This window comes from Puma concolor, chromosome C2 (genome assembly GCF_028749965.1).
Source record: "Puma concolor isolate L17-30 chromosome C2, mPumCon1.1.hap2, whole genome shotgun sequence".
Taxonomy (NCBI): Eukaryota; Metazoa; Chordata; class Mammalia; order Carnivora; family Felidae; genus Puma; species Puma concolor.
This window is the reverse complement of record NC_141675.1, coordinates 69,652,023-69,660,734: the sequence shown is the minus strand read 5'-3', so window position 1 is coordinate 69,660,734 and position 8,712 is coordinate 69,652,023. Positions and strand designations below refer to the sequence as shown.

Below are 8,712 nucleotides of genomic sequence, written 5' to 3'. Positions count from 1 at the left end.
TGATTTTCTATGCTATGACTTTACTGAATTAATTTATCAGTTCTAGTAGTTTTTGGTGCAATATTTAGAGTTTTCTATTTATAGTATCATGTCATCTACAAATAGAGTTTTATTTCTTCCTTACCAATTTGGGTGTCTTATTTTTTTATGTTGTCTAATTACTAATTAATATGGCTAGGACTTCCAGTACTATGTTGAATAAACATGGTGAGAATAGACATCCTTGTCTTGTTCCTGACTTTAGGGGAAAATCTCTTAGTGTTTCACCATTGAGTATGAGGTGGATTTTTCATATAAGGCTTTTAGTATGTTGAGATATATTCCCTCTAGACCAACTTTGCAGAGGGTTTTTATTATGAATAGATGTTGTACTCTGTCAGATGCTTTTTCTCAATGCTTTTTCTGTTGAGATGATCATGTGGTTTTAATCCTTTCTCTTATTGATGTGATATATCACGTTGGTTGTTTCATGAACATTAAACCACCCTTGCATCCAGGAAATAAATTCCACTTGATCGTGGTGTATGGTTTTTCAAATATATTGTTAGCTTGGTTTGCTAATATTTTGTTGAGGATTTTTATGTATATATTAATGAGAGTTATTGGCCTGTAATTCTCTTTTTTTTGTGGTGTCTTTATCTGCTTTTGATATCGGTAATAGTGGCCTCATAGAATGAATTTGGAAGTTTTCCTTCCTCTTCTATTTTTTGGGATAGTTTGAGAAGAATGGATACTAACTCTTTGTTTTGATGTTTGATACAATTTACTTGTGAAGCCTTCTGATCCTGGACTTTCGTTTTTTGGGAATTTTTTGATTAATTATTCAATATCATTGCTGGTGATTGGTCTGTTCAAATTTTCTATTTCTTCCTGATTTAGTTTGGTAGATTATATGTTTCTAGGAATTTATCCACTTTTTCTAAGTTGTCCAATTTTTTGGCATATGGGTTTTCATAATATTTGTTATAACTGTGTTTTTGTAGTGTTGGCTGTTATTTTTCCTCTTTCATTAGTAATTTTGTTTATTTGGATTCTCTCTTTTATTTATGAGTCTTACTAGAGGTTTATCACTTTTGTTATCTTTTAAAGAATCAGCTCCTGATTTCATTGATCTGTTCTATTGTTTTTTTTGTTTCTATATCATTTATTTGTGTTCTAATCTTTATTATTTCCTTCCTTTTTCTGGGTTTGGGTTTTGTTTGTTCTTTTTCCAGCTCATTTAGGTGTAAGGCTAGGTTGTTTATTTGAGCTTTTTCTTGCTTCTTGAAGTAGGCCTGTATTTCTATACCCTCCCTCTTAGAAAAGCTTTTGCTGCATCCCAAAGGGTTTTGGACCATTGTGTTTTCTTTTTCATTTGTCCCCATGTAATTTTTTGTTACTTCTTTGATTTCTTGGTTGGCCCGGTTATTGTTTAACAGCATGGTATTTATTTGACCTCCATGTGTTTGTGGTCTTTCCAGAGTTTTTCTTCTTGTTGATTTCTAGTTTCATAGTGTTGTGGTCAGAAAACAAGCATGGTATGTTTTGATTTTTTTGAATGTGTTAACATTTTTTTTGTGGGCTAATATGGATCTATTCTGGAGATTATTCCATGTGTACTTGAAAACAATGTATATTCTGCTGGTTTAGAATGGAATGTTCTGAATATGTCTGTTGAATCTGTCTGGTCCAATGTGTCATTCAAAGCTACCGTTTCCTTGTTGATTTTCTGTCTGGATGATCTATCTGTTGATGTGAGTGGGGTGTTAAATTCCCCTACTGTTACTGTGTTTGTTATTAACTGTTTTATGTATTTGGGTGCTTTCATGTTGGGTGTATAAATACTTAAAATTGTTATATCTTCTTGTTGGATTGTCCTCATTAGTATAGAGTGTTCTTCTTTGTCTTTTGGTATAGTCTTGTTTTAAAGTCTGTTTTGTTGGATATAAGTGTTGCTATCCTGGCTTTCTTTTGGCATCCATTTGCATGATAAATATTTCTCTATTCCCGCACTTTAAATCTGCCCCTGTCTTTTGGTCTGAAATGAGACTCTTGTAGACAGCATATAGGTGGGTCTTGTTTTTGTATCCACTGTGTTACCCTATGTCTTTTGATTGGAGAGTTTACTCCATGTACATTCGAAGTAATTATTGATAGATACATATTTGTTGTCATTTTGTTACTTGTTTGTGATTGTTTCTATAGATTTTCTCTGATCCTTTCTTCTCTTGATATTTTTCATCATTTTTTGGCTTTCTTAGTGATTTACTTACACTTCTTTGTCTTTATTCTTTGCATATCTATTACTGGTTATATTAAAGGGGACTTTATATTACTGGTTATATTAAAGGGGACAAAATATTAAAGGGGACTTTTTGAATGAAAGGGAAGCTCCCTTTAATATTTCTTAGAGGCCTGGTGTTTAGTGGTCATGAAATTCTTTAATTTTTGTTTTGCTGAGAAATTCTTTCTCTCTCCATCCATTCTAAATGTTAGTCTTACTGGATGGAGTGTTCTTGGCTACAAATTTTTCCCTTTCAGCATTTGGAGTATATCATGCTACTTCCTTATGGTCTGCAACGTTTCTGCTGAAAAATCCACTATATAGTCTTATGGGGTTTCCCTTGTATGTAACTGTCTTTTTTTCCCTCTCTCTTGCTGTTTTAAAATTTTTTTCTTTATCACCACTTTTTGCCATTTTAATTACTATGTGTCTTGGTGTGGACCTCCTTGGGTGGAATTTGTGGTGGAATCTCTATGACTCCTAGATCTGGATATCTGTTTCCTTTTCCAGATTAGGGATGTTTTCAGCTATTACTTCTTCAAATAAATTTATTGCCCCTCACTTATCTCTTCTTTTCCTGAGATCTCTATAATGAAGATGTGTAATAAGACTTGATGGAGTTACTGACTTCCCTAAGACTATTCTCAATATGCATAATTTTCATTCCTCTCCATTGCTCAGCTTGGTTACTTTCCATTACTCTATCTTCCAGGTCATTAATTAATCCCTCTGTTCCATTTAGCCTGCTATTTATTCCATCAAGTGTATTTTTAATTTCATTTATTGTGTTCTCAATCTTATTTGTTCTTTTTTATCTCTGTGTTAGATATATCCTCTGTGTTAGAGTATCCTCCACTCTTCTTCAGTCCATAAGGATCTTATGGTCATTGCTTTAAATTCCCTATCAGGCATATTACTTATATCCATTTTGCTTTGGTCTTTTGCTGTGGTTTGATCCTGTTCTTTCATTTGGGAGATGTTTCTTTGTCTCCTCATTTTGTCTGACTTTCTGTGTCTGTATCTCTGTGTTAGGCAAGTCAGCTAACTTTCCTGACTCCCTATTTCAGGGAGGGTCTCCTTTGCATGTTGCATCTGCTTTGCTGTTGAGTCTTTGTCTCTTTTTCCTTCAGTCCAGTTGTCTGCAGAAGCTCTTTTGCCTATGTGTGGTCAGCAAGGTGTGGCATAGTCTTCTTGCTAAATGAGACCTGCCCCCACCACTGCTGGAACTGAAGTCCCACAAAATGTGCAGGTCAGAAGATGTGGTGTTGGCAGGGTTTGTGCTGGTCTTCTTGGGGAGAGACCCACAGCACAGGGACTCAGGGGAGCATGACTGGGAAGGACAGGTCTGCCAAAGCTTGGCAGGCTGGGCTTAGTGTAAGTAAGTTAGGTAAGGAGTGTTGGCATTGCCCTGGTTCCCACAAGGGGTCTCCCTATGATCCCTGTCTCTTTGGGCTGTGCTCTGAGGTGAGCAAATCACTCTCCCTCCCACCTGCCTATGGCATTTTTCAAAGTGCTGGATTTATGCTGTATCTGCACGGGCTGTTTGTCCTGCTGTCTCTTTAAGGGTGGGGACCCAATTTCTTAACACCTTCTGGGCTCTCACAGAGCTGAGCTTGCCAATTTTTAAAATTTCAGGCTTTAAGTCCTACTGGTTTTAAGAATGCATGAAATTCAGCTCTTTCACTTTCAAAGGCAAATATTATGGAGATTCATCCTATCCATTCATGGGCTCCCAAGTGTGAAAGTCTGTGTTTTGCCTTTCTCTGCATAGCAGCTCCCTCCCCACTGCAGATGGCCATGGGCTCTTTTGCTCTCAGACCTCACCTTTGCCTTTCCTACCTTCTTTGCTGTGGCCTCTTCCCTGCCTTTAGTTGTGGAGTTTGTTCTGCTAGACTTTGGGTCAATTCCTGGGTTATCTACACTGATTATGGGTGTTATCTAGTTGTATCCATGGGACGAAGTGAGCTTGGATCCTCCTAATCTGCCATCTTCCCAGCTGACCCACAATAAACATTTGATGAATGAATGAATAAACAACAAAAGTGTTAACTAAGAATGACCACATGATCACATTCGGGCTCTGTAGTGACTAATTAAAAACTTGAATTTACGATGAACAATGAGCCAGCATGACTGTACAGTGTGTTCTCATATCACTCTGATCCTTCTCACCAGGTAAAATCCTTTAATCAGTGGTTTTGTCTGGATGAAGGAGCTTCTTCAGGACCATGTTACTAAATCCTAGCCCTCACTTGTGTTTTGTACTAATCAGTCTTTACTTTGAACTCTAAGTCAGTGACATTATGTTGAGTCTTATTTTCTCTCTAATATAAGCTTACTGTATTTTGTAAGTGTGAGAGTGAATATTCTCCTCTAGTGATGTTATATTCTTTATTTGGAGAATAATTTATTTTATTCCTGCATATTGTGATACTGAGTTTTTCACTTTTTAAGAATAATATTTGTTGAGAGTTTTTTTTCCACAGGTATTACTAAAAATACATGACATTTTGGAAAATTTGAAAACCTAGAAATACATTTTAAAAAATTAGCTATTATCCTTGTGATTTCATATCCATCCAGGACTTTTAACCAGTTCTCTTGGACATGTAGTAAGATTATATTTGTCCACCTTCAGTGAAGTAAGTTTTGGCCATATGATTTGCTTTTCCAAAGATTTGTGATTGGTAGTGGCATGTGTTACTTCCAGGTAGTTTTCGGAGCTGTGCACAATTCACTGTGCTCCTTTTGGTCTCAGTGATCATGACAGGGTGTGTGCAGTTGAAGACTGCATCAGTCTGGGGCCCTGAGTGATTCCATGAGCAGAGCATCCCTGCCTATGGTAATCAATAGGTGAGAATATGCTTTTCTTGAGTAAAGACATGAGATTGTTTGTTACCACAATATAATGTAGTCTGTGCTGACTGATATGATGGGTTATAAAGAAAGATGTGATCATTTAAAAAAGTCAGAAAATGCAGAATTATATAAAAATGAAGAAACTGTCAACTATTCTCCTAGTGTCTAAGTGTATATCCTCTGGAAGTTTATAAATTTATGTAAGTGCTTATTTGCATAACTTTAAAAAATAGGCCTTATGCTCAAAAATATTCATTTGTGATCTGTTTTTTTCCTCACTAGTAGTAAAAGATTTTTTTCCTGTCATTTAGCATGCTTTTACAACTTGCCTTTTTAATGGCTATATAGTAGTTTATTATGCCTTCTTCCTTGTGAATCTGTTCACTTTGTATGTTATGTTTATAGGAAGATTTTTATGGCCATTTGATTGGTAAAGGCTTTTTTTCTGCCTGGAGAGCTTGCTAAAAAAGAATCTCACATTTGTACTGCCCTGTTACACTTTTTAGTCAACCCTATTAAACATTCTCTAGGTGACAGTTTTCCAGAGGTCACTATTTAATCATTTATTACTTAGTGTTAAGTAGGTTATATAATACAATTGAAAATGCCCTTAGTAAATCATTTCTGAAGGCAAAGAATACTCTGGTAATTTTAATAGGCAGTCTCAATTTTTATAAATAAGTGTTTTTCTTATATATTACTTTACTTACAGTGGGCCACAACTGTTGTAACCAATACCATACATTACTTAAAGTTTCTGTAGCTCAGTGCTATTTTTTCAGTGCTATTTTTAATGATAAGAATAATGCTTTGCCATTTAAAGCTGAAAGCAATAAATGGAAAATGCCAAGTCAAATGTTAAGAGTTACTTCTACTTTAGTCCTTGGGAATTCATTTCAGGAGCTTCGACAGAGTGAAGTAATTTCAGCCATACAAAAATCATTTATTTTTGTTTTTTAAAAATTATCATTTTAAGGGAAAATCCATACTTATGATTGTTGACATTTAGGAGTTTGGCCTAAATCCAGTTTAAGATATTAGGAGGGCAGCAGTTACACTTTATATGTTATGATACTATATTTTCATCTTTAAAAATTTTTTTTAACATTTATTTATTTTTGAGACAGAGAGAGACAGAGCATGCACGGGGGAGGGGCAGAGAGAGAGGGAGACACAGAATCGGAAGCAGGTTCCAGGCTCTGAGCCATCAGCCCAGAGCCCGACGCGGGGCTCAAACTCACGGACCGTGAGATCGTGACCTGAGCTGAAGTCGGAGGCTTAACCGACTGGGCCACCCAGGCGCCCCTATATTTTCATCTTTAAAAAATTTTTTTAATGTTTATTTTTGAGAGAGAGAGATAGAGCGTGAGTGGAGGGGCAGAGAGAGAGGGAGACAGAATCTGAAGCAGGCTCCAGGCTCTGAGCTGTCAGCACAGAACATGATGTGGGGCTCAGATCATGAACTGAGCTGAAGTCAGATGCTCAACTGACTGAACCACGCAGGTGCCCCTACATTTTCATCTTTTAAATGATACAATTATTTTGCTATGCTATAATATTAACATATTAATTCAAAAGATGCTAATTTTAGTATAAAATGCTGAATAAAACTCTTTATATTTTAGATTTGAGCTAGTTATTTGTCTTGCCTTGACACGTAGATTTAAAGACATTATCATTGAATAAGAACAGTGGAATTCAGAATTAAGAGCCTGGTTCCTTTGATTTCTTCTACTCTGTGATTTGGAAGAGAGCAAAATGAGCACTGTAGTGAATTGTGCACAGCTTTGAAAACTACCTGGAAGTAACATATGCCACTACCAATCACTAGAGAGCATCACGTAGAATTCCTTATTTCTAAATTTGGGTTCCTGTCCTCTGCCTAGCTCACAAAGAACTTCTGGATATACAGGTTTCATTTAAGTTATTTCCAGATATTCTTTTTTATGGCTCCAAGTACAGCACGTCCTTGTCTCCAGCTTCCAAACTGTTCAACTGGGTTTTGAAAGAAGAAGAATTACCCTTTCCCCACTCTTTCTCCACCACATTTATTGTTATTCCTTGTCATCTGACACCAAAACTATGCTGCTTGTAATGACCCTAGGTTAGGGCAGAAGGCAGCTGTGCCTAGTAAGAATCAACAGAGATGGGAGGAAGGAGGCATAACAGTGGGCATGAAGAACTTGCTGGGGGAATGCAACAAAGGGGCCAAAGGACATGTGAAGGGGAAAGTGGCAGGTGCTTCATGACATCATAGATTTGTGTGTGTGTGTGTTGAGGGAAGAGAAGGTAGATGGAAACTGACATTAAGATAGAGACTCTATGTTAAGAGATAGTAACAATAAAGGCATATAGTAATCTGGCCAAATCTTTATAAAAATGTGGTTAGGATATTTGATTTGTCTAAAAAAGAAAAAGGAAGGGCACCTGGGTGGCTCAGTCAATTAAGTGTCCAGCTCTTGGTTTTGGCTCAGGTCATGATCTCACAGTTTGTGAGTTTGAGCCCTGCATCAGGCTCTGTGATGACAGTGCAGAGTCTGCTTGAGATTCTCTCTCTCCCTCGCTCTCTGCCCCTCCCCCACTCATGGTTTCTCTCTCTCTTTCTCTCTCTCTCAAAATAGATAAAATAGTTAAAAATAAAAAAGAAAAAGGAAAAGTTTTTGATTTCTAATCAATGATCTTTCTGTGTTTACTATATACAATATTTGATTAATCAACGTTCTAATATATAATTATGGACATTCCATTGTATTGTGTTTATTTTCTTTTCATGCCTCGTGTGTTACTTAGAACACCATGATTTACTATCCTTTTCATTCTCTAACTTCTGAAACACTCCTGTAAAGTGTGAGCATATTTGAATTAGAGATTGACACTAACAGAAGAAATTTGCAGTCACTGAAGGGAAGGTATGAGTATGTGGTCTGAAGTGGACTGGTGTAAGTTTGTATGTCTGTGATTATGCCTCTTCCTTCTCTGAGGTGTGGAAAAATCCCAGAATCTTTTAAAATTTTATTTATTTATTTATTTATTTATTTATTTATTTATTTATTTATTTTCAAAGAGAGAGAGAGCAGGGGATGGGCATAAATAGGGAGAGGGAGAGAGAGAAAATCCCAAGCAGGCTCTACACCGTCAGCTTGGAGCCCAATGTGGGGCTCCATCCCACAAGCTCTAAGATCATGACCTGAGCCAAAACCAAGAGTCAGATGCTCAACCAACTGAGCCACCTGGTGCCCTGATCCCGGAACCTTTTACAGAAACTGAGGAGTGATAATAATCTTCTATGGGTGGCGGGGGGGTGGGTAGTTTTTTGAATCATCTCTTAAGCAGCTTATCTGCAGTCTAGACCTCAGGTCTGGACTAGCTCGAGTGAACTCCATGGTCTCCATTTCTTCCAGATCCTAATTCACACTGAGAGTCCTGTATACCTCCATTTCTAGCTGGAATCACGATTTTCTAATGGGGAGCATGTCATCTTCTGGTGGTTTTGATTAATCAGTGTTAGTAGTGGTATGAGAGTTTTATGGCTTACTATGTTTTTTTTTCTGGATGTTGAAGTAAGTGGGCTGGGAATTGTACATAAATTC

The 8,712-nt window shown here is 36.9% G+C and overlaps 1 long non-coding RNA gene across 2 annotated transcripts in view; it reads left to right on the top strand.

The window, feature by feature from the left end:
* Window positions 1–1,461: 1,461 nt before the first annotated feature.
* LOC147577305 (uncharacterized) overlaps window positions 1,462–8,712 on the top strand; it is a 740,585-nt gene continuing 733,334 nt past the window's right edge. For both annotated transcript variants that reach the window (XR_015240129.1, XR_015240131.1), the window contains exon 1: window positions 1,462–1,517. This is a non-coding gene — a long non-coding RNA (uncharacterized LOC147577305). The remainder of the gene's footprint in view (window positions 1,518–8,712) is intronic.